Genomic DNA, 9,187 nt, shown 5'->3' on the forward strand with positions numbered 1-9,187 from the left:
TTCGAAGTCATCTCAGTCTCTGAACACATCTGCCTCCAAGCCCAGCTTAGCTTTGAGGAGGTCATCCCTCTCAGCTGCTAAGCAGACTATGTTCAGTCTAGCTTTGCCTCTAATTGTGCAGTGACCCTTTTCCACACTCAGGGGAAACTTCAGACTAATCAGATTAGAAAATGTCTCATTCCCATTCCCCTCTCCCTCCAATATGCCCTGCCATGATTTGGGTCACATGCTTAGTGTTTTGCATCATCTCCGCAGATTCCTTTCAAAGACTGTCCTAATTCCTAATGGGCCCATCAGCCTGCAGCTTACATTTATATTCTGCATTCTTATTGTTCCCCACAGACTCCACAGGGCTTTGCAGAGTCCTGACCAGAGTCTCTTTCTGCATAGCCCTCCTTATGGCACGCTAAGCCAGAGCCCCCTCTGACGTCTACAGTCTCCCATGGGAGGCAGGCGTGGAGTTTGTTGATTCTGCTCAATGCGTGCTCTGCCCAGGGGTAGTTTTACCTGCCTTGGCATGAAGCTGGGCAGCTGTTGAGCAACCATGTAACCCTGCTATGTGAATTCAGATCAGGAGATGAAAAACAATACAGCTAAAAAGTTGGATGCTTTCTTTCACCCAGTGATTGTTACCCATGTATCCTTCCTGACCCTGTTTTGGTACCAAGATTTCCTTTCTACTCCATTCCCGTTTTTGTTGTAACTGAGCTTGGTCTTTTCCTTATGAGCACAAATCAAGCTAGAGTCAGGACTTCAAAATCTTCTTAAATCCAGTTTCCTCATTTCCCGTCAGTTTGTGCTGTGGAAGCTGGTATAAGGCCACCTTACTTACTAAACAAATTCATTTCACTAATGCCCAGAGCATCACACTTAAATGTTCTGTGTAGTAGTAGCTATAATCCATTAATATTAGGAGTAATCCTTTGTATTGGCATGATACTAAGGGCCTTAGAATATTTTACAAACGCTTGAGCATATCAAAAGGTACATTTTAATTGATGGTAGGCATTATTCCTTATTTCATAAGTGCAGACATTGAGATATAAAGAGAATCTCTTGCTGGAAAAGTGTGCTTCAGGCCAGGATGAGTCTCTCATGGAAGCAGAACTACAGCTCCCAAAGATACTCTAACCGTGGCATTTATCAAGCTCCCAGGTGTAGAGACTAGATCTCATTCCCCTTTGCTACCTCAAAGACTTGTCCTGTAATAGTGCACTGGGCACGGAGGAGAACAACATGGGCTCAGTGTCCACCAGACCTGCCTCTGCAGGCTAACTGTGCTGCTTCCTGGCCTGTGATCCTTGGACATTTACTTAACACCTCTGAGCCTTCATTTGGATATTAATGTTCCTTAGCACTAATAAGCAAGAAATTCTGATTCTCAGACCATGAGAGGTAGAGATAATTATGAGGTCATTTCATTCTACATTCCCTGTGGGACTTGTGAGTAAAGAGGCAGCCTTCTTCCCTAATTGTGGCCTCCTGAATCTGGATGTGGAATAACTGGAAATTCAAGTGCAACTCCTTCCCCAACAGCTCTGCCCCAAGCTAGTCTTTTATAGCTGGCTTTGGGTTCTATGGAATGCCTTAGAACTGGCCTCCCCAGAGAGCTGGTGCCTCATCCAGAAATATCAGTTAAAATGGAAAAAGTTAACAGGGCTTTAAAATCATCTCATTATAGTCTACCCTTGTCCCCTCCCAGAAGCAGGGGTTGGACTTCTGTGATTTTACCCAATAATACCTGGCAGTGAGGCTGAAGGGCAAGGGTTGAGCCATGTGGCTGCTATTGCTGCAGAGTGCTTGGTGTATTGATGAAGTTTTCAGAGGGAAGCCCCTTTTCTCTTTGTCTCTCTATCTCTCCTTTCTTTCTCTCTCTTTTGTCTGCTCTCTCTTTCATTCCCTTCCTGCCTCCTTCCCTCCTTCCCCTTCCCTTGCTTCTCCTTCTCCCTCTCTCTTTCATAGCCGCTCACCCACCCAGATGCTTTCCTTCTTTTCAAATATGAGGTTATTTGTAGTTGAAGAAATATTAGTTTTAAATCCTAAACTTTGTGGACCAACAGAGCATTGACTGTATGTACAGTTTGTATTTGGCAGCTATGATCCACCTTACTGAGGACATCTATGCTGGAATCAGAATTGGAATTTAGAGGACTGGTTCTGTAGATAACTAGAGTTAATCAGTGGCAGCTTGAACAGTGCCATCCTGCCAACCCTAAGGTTTTATGACCAATTGATGCAGGGACCCAGAGCTCCACTTTTTCTGTCCTTGCAGGGTGCGACCCTGGGTTCGTTGGGCGTTGAACTGAAACCAAACACAACTGAGTCAAAAATGGATCTTTACTGCCCTCCCTTCCTTCTAGCTCATTCCCCTAAATGATGAGGTGGCCTTTGCAACAGAGGGAAAGCAGGTTCCTCTTCAGCAAAATACAGCTGCCACTGAGCGTTTTACCTCTGCAGAGGGTGGAAATAAAGCAACTCAGCATTATTCCCCATGGCAAGGAGATGGATGGCTTCTGTGGTTTTCAAGCCATTCATCATTTTGGGGAGGGGGAGTGTGAACATTAGTCAAATGTCACATTAGACTCAGTTCTTAGAACTCCCACCTAGCAAGGCATCGGGAAGCATGTTTGGGGGTTACGTTATCTAGAGAGGAACCTGAGGAGTTGTCTTCCTTCCCCTCCTTCCACAAGCATATCTCTTAGTTTGTGTAGTAAAGGAAATGGTGGATTCCCAAATATCAAAGGGAAAGAAGAATTTATGGAGGTTTTAGGAAAACACTTTAGCACTGTGAGCTGGGACTTGGAAGTCAAGAGGCAGACTTTTTAACAAGCATAGAAACACTTAAAAGCCAGAATTAGTGCTGCCCTTTAGGGCAGTCACCCTGGAAGGCTGTGCACTGATTCCAACAATGTGGCCATAGAAAGTTCTTCTTTGGAATAGTCTTCAAAGCCTTTTAAAAAGAATTTCCTCCAGAGTAGCAAATCTTCATCCTTTGACCATGGATCAGAGTTTTAGCAAGAGCCAGCCAATGTCCTTTGGAGAGGGATGAAGTAGGGGGCTCAGGTAGAGAATCGGGATTGCATTTTTGATCAAAAGCACTGTATGGCATGGAATTAGGAGATTTATCTTCTATGTTATTCATAGGCTTTTCCAAAATAATTTTTAAGGATGGCTAGAATTTGGCAAATGATGCTTGTGGTCAGGAGTCAGAGGGAGGTCTCTGTGATGGGTGACCGAGGAGATAACCTTCAGAGTTAACAGTAGGCACTGACTAGGCCGGCCTTGGTGGCTCAGCCTGTAATTTCAGCACTTTGGGAGGCCAAGGCAAGTGAATTGCCTGAGCCCGCGGGTTCAAGACCCACCCGGGCAACTTGACGAGACTTTGTCTCTACAATAAATTAAAAAAAAAAACTAGCCGGGCATGGTAGCGCACACCTGTAGTTCCAGCTACTCGGAAGGCTGAGGCGGAAGGATCGCCAGAGCCCAGCAGGTCGAGGTTGCAGTGGCCAGGAGCGGCCACTGCACTCCAGTCTGGGCGACAGAGTGAGACTCCAACTCAAAAAACAAACAAACAAAACAAAACAAAACAGTAGGCACTGACGGACCAACCTGTTCTCACTCCTCTAGTGCTCAGAACTTTCTCCATCTCTGAGCTGCCTCTCCTTCTCCAACCTGTACTACAGTTAGAACTGGAGATCTCCTTTGTGTCCTAGTTCTTTCCTTACAACCTCATCTGACAAGCATGGTATACATTAGAGTGCATATTATAATAGCAAATGGTGGCATAAAAAACTTTGTTACCAGTGGCCCAGGAGGCTCCCTGCAGAATTTTGGTGGAAAAATGAACATGCTCCTGACTTAGAAGTACTTCTTGCTTTCTAAGTCTGACTTTTACATGTTTACTACCTGGAAAAGCATGTTTCAGTCTTTCATCTGCTTTTCACACTCTTCACATTTTTGTATCAAACTCACATATGCTTATAGTAAAATATCACCAAATCATTCTAAAAAGCTTATTCTAACATCAGCAGTCTCTGGCCATGTCCTTCCCCATACCCCAGACCCTAGAAGCAGCCACTTTCAGCCTTTCTGACTACTTCTGCTATTTAAGTAGTGTGCTCATACCACGCATCCTGTGTGCAGTGTCATGATAGATCATTTTTTTTAGATACTGTCTGCTAACTTCCTGTTACAGTGATTGAAAATTTAGCTTAATATTGATTTCCATTACTGTTCGTTCTTTCTGGATGCTCTTAGGATCTTCCCTTTACTCCTGGTGTTGTGGACGTCCATTATGGATCCGTGTGTGTGTGTGTGTGTGTGTGTGTGTGTGTGTGTGTGTGTGTGTGTGTGTGTATAGCTATATATGGATTCATTATGCTTAACACTTAATGGGCTTTCCTAATTTGGAGACTCTGTCCTTTGGTTCTGAGAAATTTTCTATTTATTTTTGAATAATTTATTCCCATTTGTTTTGTTTTTCTTTTATGAAAATTCCTTTTATTAAGATTTTAGATCTCCTGAATTTAGATATTTTCTCTCTCTCACATTTTTTCTTTTTCACTGGATGTACTTTCCAAAGGATTTCCTTAATTTTACATTCCAACCCTTCTACTGAATCTTTTAGTACTATCATATTTTTAATTCTGAGAGCGTGTTTTTCATCCAAATGCTCCTTTTATGTAGTCTTCTGTTTTCTTTCTGGGGTATGATGTATCCTTTTATCTCACATATTTCCCTCTGCTCCCTGAATTGTCTTTGACTTTTTTTTTTTTTTTTTCTGTTTCTGTTTTGGCTTCTGCCCTTAACGTTAGACACTTTGGTGGATTGGGGTGATAGGATCTGGTTGATTGGTAGGTTTCACTGTCCAGTCAGCTCCTGAGCTTTCATTTTTATTAGAGGATGTCCAGAAGCTGGAATATGGAGATTTCTCTGGAACCGTTCCGAGTATGGAAAGAAGAATCCTATCTTCTGCTGGGGTAGGAGGGAAGGTGAGATGGGGGAAGGGAGGAGAGTTTAAGCATAACCGCTTGTGTTCTAGAAACAGGATAGGGAAAGGAAGGAGCCTGCAGGCCCTCAAATTTGGGGTGTAATGCTCTCCTCTGCACTCTATTATGCTTCCTCTCTCCAAGATTGGACCTTATGTCATTGAGTTTCTCTGGAGTACAGGCCTCTGCTCCCTGCAGGGAGAAGGAGCACAGTATAGAGGAAGATACTTGTAGGCCCAGCTGCTCTTGCTTTATTCAGGTTTTCAAACAATCCTTGCTTTCAGTGCCACCACACCTTATCCCTGCCTTTATTGGAACCTGGAGTCTACAGCCACTCCCAGGAATTTTGTGGCCCCATTGACTGGACTCTAAGTTCCCCGTGCCCCCCAACATGTACATTTAGGGCTAAGCCTCCTTTCCTCAGCTCTGCCAATTCAGTTACCAATCCTTGGTTTGCTTTTTATTTTGTAAAGCATTTTGAAATCTTTTTTTCAGTGTTGTCTTTTTCTAGTTGTCATTGTCATTGTGAGTTATAGCCTATTTTTATTCCTTTATGGTCATTTTGGTGGGATTTGGGGGAAAAGGGAAAGAAATATTTGTGATCAATTCATCATGATTTATTGCAACTCTACCCACTTCCCAAAAGCAAAGAATTCTTCTAAGAAGCATTAGCTAGCTTTATTCCTTTTAATTGAAAGATTCTTTGTTCTTTTTTCCCTTGTACCCCTTGGGGGATTCCCACATGCATTGAGATCCTCTAAGATAGAACTGAAAGAAAAACTTGAAGTATTTTACCCTATTACCTCAACTCTTCCTTTAGGCCTGGCTCTGGGATTTTTGGGAAGATGAAATCTTTTAACCATTTTTCGAAAAAAGATTTTAGACATCATTTCTGAGCTGTGTACCCTTTTATTTACAGCTTTTGATCTTTCTTAAGTATCACTTGATTCTGAAATATCCTTCTCAAATATCCTTTTAAATGGGTAAATGGTTAGATATGTTGAGTCTATCATATCATGAGCTGGACAGGAAAGAAGGCTGGGTGTTAGGAGGTAACAGGTAAACATCAGAGTTAATGGTAACAAAATCTAATAAGAGGACTTCCTGTGGTGACTTCCAGAAATTTTCCTGTAAGTTCTAGTGCCATCTTCTAGGGCAAGTGCAAATTTAGGCACAGAAACTCAAATAAGAGGAACTTCAGGAAGACCTTTCTAAGGAAGTGGCATTGGAATTGAGATTTTCCAAACAAAGGGATCAAAGGGGCAAATGCCTTGCATTTCTGCTAACAATCTTGGTATGATCAGGGAACCAGAAGAAGGCCAGTATACCTGGAACATTGTGAACAGGGAGAGAGTTTTCAGGTAAAGAAATGCAATCTGAGAGGCCAGCAGGGACCAGATTAAGCTGGGTCTTATTAACCCTGATATGGAGTTTAGCTTGAGTTCTAAGTATACTGGGAAGTAGTACTGGAGGATTGCAAGCAAGTAAGTAATTATCTGATCTATGTTGTAGAATGATTACTCTGGTGGAGAATGGCCTGTAGCAAGGTAAGAGTAGAAGTAGCAAGACCAAGATAGGAAGTTATTGCTGTAATCCACATGAGACGTAATCGTGGCTTAGAATTAGGGAGTAGTAAAAGAGATGGAGAGAAATAGATCTGTAATATGTTATGATGGTAGAACCCATAGGACTACTTAGTGGATTGTAAGTGAGGAGTTAAGTCTGATATGATCCTAGCGCTATTGGTAGCCTTTTGACTGATTTTCAAATTACTGGGTTATTATACTTCTGAAACCTCTAGGATTGAATAAGTGCCTCTTGTAATAGATGCAATGGGAATTTACTGACAATTCTATACTGTAAGAACAGATAGAGAAACTTATTTCGTTGATGATTTCATCCAGTCTCCCAGGCTCTCAGTTTTAGGATTTTAAATACTAATTATATGCCTAATGACTCCCACATTTATATCTTCAAATGGACCTCTCCCCTGAACTTCAGACTCATAGCCCCAATTACTCACTCCCCATCCAAATGTAGCATATCCAAAATGGAACTCATGGTCTTTTCTCCCAACCTGCAGCTCCGACAGTCTTTTCTCATCTCAGGGCAGCTCCATCTTTCCAGTTTTTTGAGCAAAGACCTTGGAGTCATACGAAATTCTCCCTCTATCTCTCTTACATACTATATATAATTCTTCAGGAATCCTACATTCAATTTATATTCAGCATTGATCCCTCCTCACTGCCCTCTACTACTGCCATCTTCATCTAAGCTGCCATTATCTCCCATCTGCATGCATCCCTGCAAGAGACTGCTAACTGCTCTTCTGCTTTGCCTTAACTGCTTCTGCCTTGCTCCCTATGTTCTACTCTCTATATATCAGTCAGAGTGATCTTTAAAAAATATTGTAGGGTCTGTCTTAGTTGATTTGGCTACTACAATAGAATACTATAAACTGAGTGGCTTGTAATCAACAGCAATATTTTGCTCACAGTTCTGAGGCTGTGAAATCCAAGATCAAGGTGCTGACAGATTTGGTATCTGATGAGGGCCCACTTCCTGGTTCAGAGATGAGGTCTTCTATTTGTATCTTTACTTGGCAGAAGGGACAAGCGTGCTCTCTGGGGTCTCATTTATGAGGGTACTAATCTCGTTTATGAGGGCAGAGCCCTCATGGTCTAATCACCCCCCACATCCTCACCTCCTAACATCATCATGTTGGTGATAAGGTTTCAACATATGGATTTGGGGAGGAGGACATAAACACTCAGAACATTGCAGGTCCCATAACTTTTCTGTACAGTATGCTCCAGTGGCTCTTAGTTTTCCTCAGAGTCAGAGTCAAAGGCCCTGCATGATCTTATTCTTTGACCTTAGCTCTTACTCAGAGTATTAGGAAAATACTTTCAAGACTCCATCCTAAAGGAAAGTTTCTTACAAGACATCTTTAACTGATTTTTAGTTCTTACCCCAAAACATACAGAAATAAAAGAAATAATGGTCCTGCATTTTGGCTCTAAAAATTTTTTTTTCCATACACAGAGTATGTCCTTTAAAGGAGTTGAAATGACAAGTGAGCCACAATTCAATGGATAAAGCATGGTGGGGGACAACATATTGGAGTTAATATCCCAGAATCCTCTGCCAAAGAAAATATACACAAAAGAATTATGAAATTCCCGTTCTCCTCTTCTGGTCACTTTGTTTATTCCATTTTGTTTATTGGATTTATGAGTCTGTGTGACTATAACTTGTAACATTTCATTTATTGCTGCTAATTTTTATTAGTTTATAAATATGACCTATTATTTTCTTAATACTTTGAGAAGAGAAAAATCTTTTGACTGATTGTATGTTTGAAGGGCAGAAGCCTGGAGCAAGGTGCTTGGAACAATGTCTTAGTGACCACTTTCTCATCTCCTTTAAAAAATAATGTTACATTAATTAGCCTTGAAAATTGGAGGAATGTGATTAAATTTAGTATAAGTAGCGTTGAGGCATTATACTAAGAAGTATTGTATGATCATTATAACAGTTGTGTTGAAATTATTGCATCTTATGGCCAAAACTCTATTATGGTTAAGGATGAATGTAAACCAATGCCCACAATTAGGAAATAGTGGTAAAAGAGATTCATTATTTTTTACCTATATTTTTTATGGTGTAGGATAATCATTTGTTATTTTTTCAAATGAAAATGGGCTTTTTGTTCTGATTATAAATTTAAAGCAATTCAGATAATACATTAAAGTGTAATGAAAAAGCAAAACTCAGACTCTCTCTAGAGATAGCTATTCTTAATACATGTCTATTGCTACCCTACTTTTTTCTATGCCCTTTTATACAAATATAAACCTAAAGTGGGATCATAATTCTACAAACTGTTTTATAACCTTTCCACTCAACAGTATATCAAGAGCATATTTCTATGACAGCAAATGTGGCTCTAGACAACCCTTTTTACTGGCTACATAATAAATGATAAAGCTACCTTTTATTTTTTCTAAAAATATACTGGTAGACAAATGAGTCTGGGCTTGCCTTACAGATTTAAAAGGCATGCAATTTAGGAAATATAAGGACATTTTATTTTGATGACATATAGTATCAGCCATTAAACTAAAAAGACCTTTAAATATTCTCTTTTTTTTTTTTGAGTTAGAGTCTCACTCTGTCACCCAGGCTGGAGTGCAAGG

At 40.8% G+C, this 9,187-nt stretch overlaps 1 protein-coding gene across 1 annotated transcript in view; it reads left to right on the forward strand.

The window, feature by feature from the left end:
* Positions 1 to 9,187, forward strand: part of EFHC2 (EF-hand domain containing 2) — a 192,156-nt gene that overhangs the window by 166,658 nt on the left and 16,311 nt on the right. The gene's annotated exons all lie outside the window — the stretch shown is intronic.

This window comes from Carlito syrichta, unplaced genomic scaffold, assembly GCF_000164805.1.
Source record: "Carlito syrichta isolate Samal-C Ts95f unplaced genomic scaffold, Tarsius_syrichta-2.0.1 Scaffold304588, whole genome shotgun sequence".
Taxonomy (NCBI): Eukaryota; Metazoa; Chordata; class Mammalia; order Primates; family Tarsiidae; genus Carlito; species Carlito syrichta.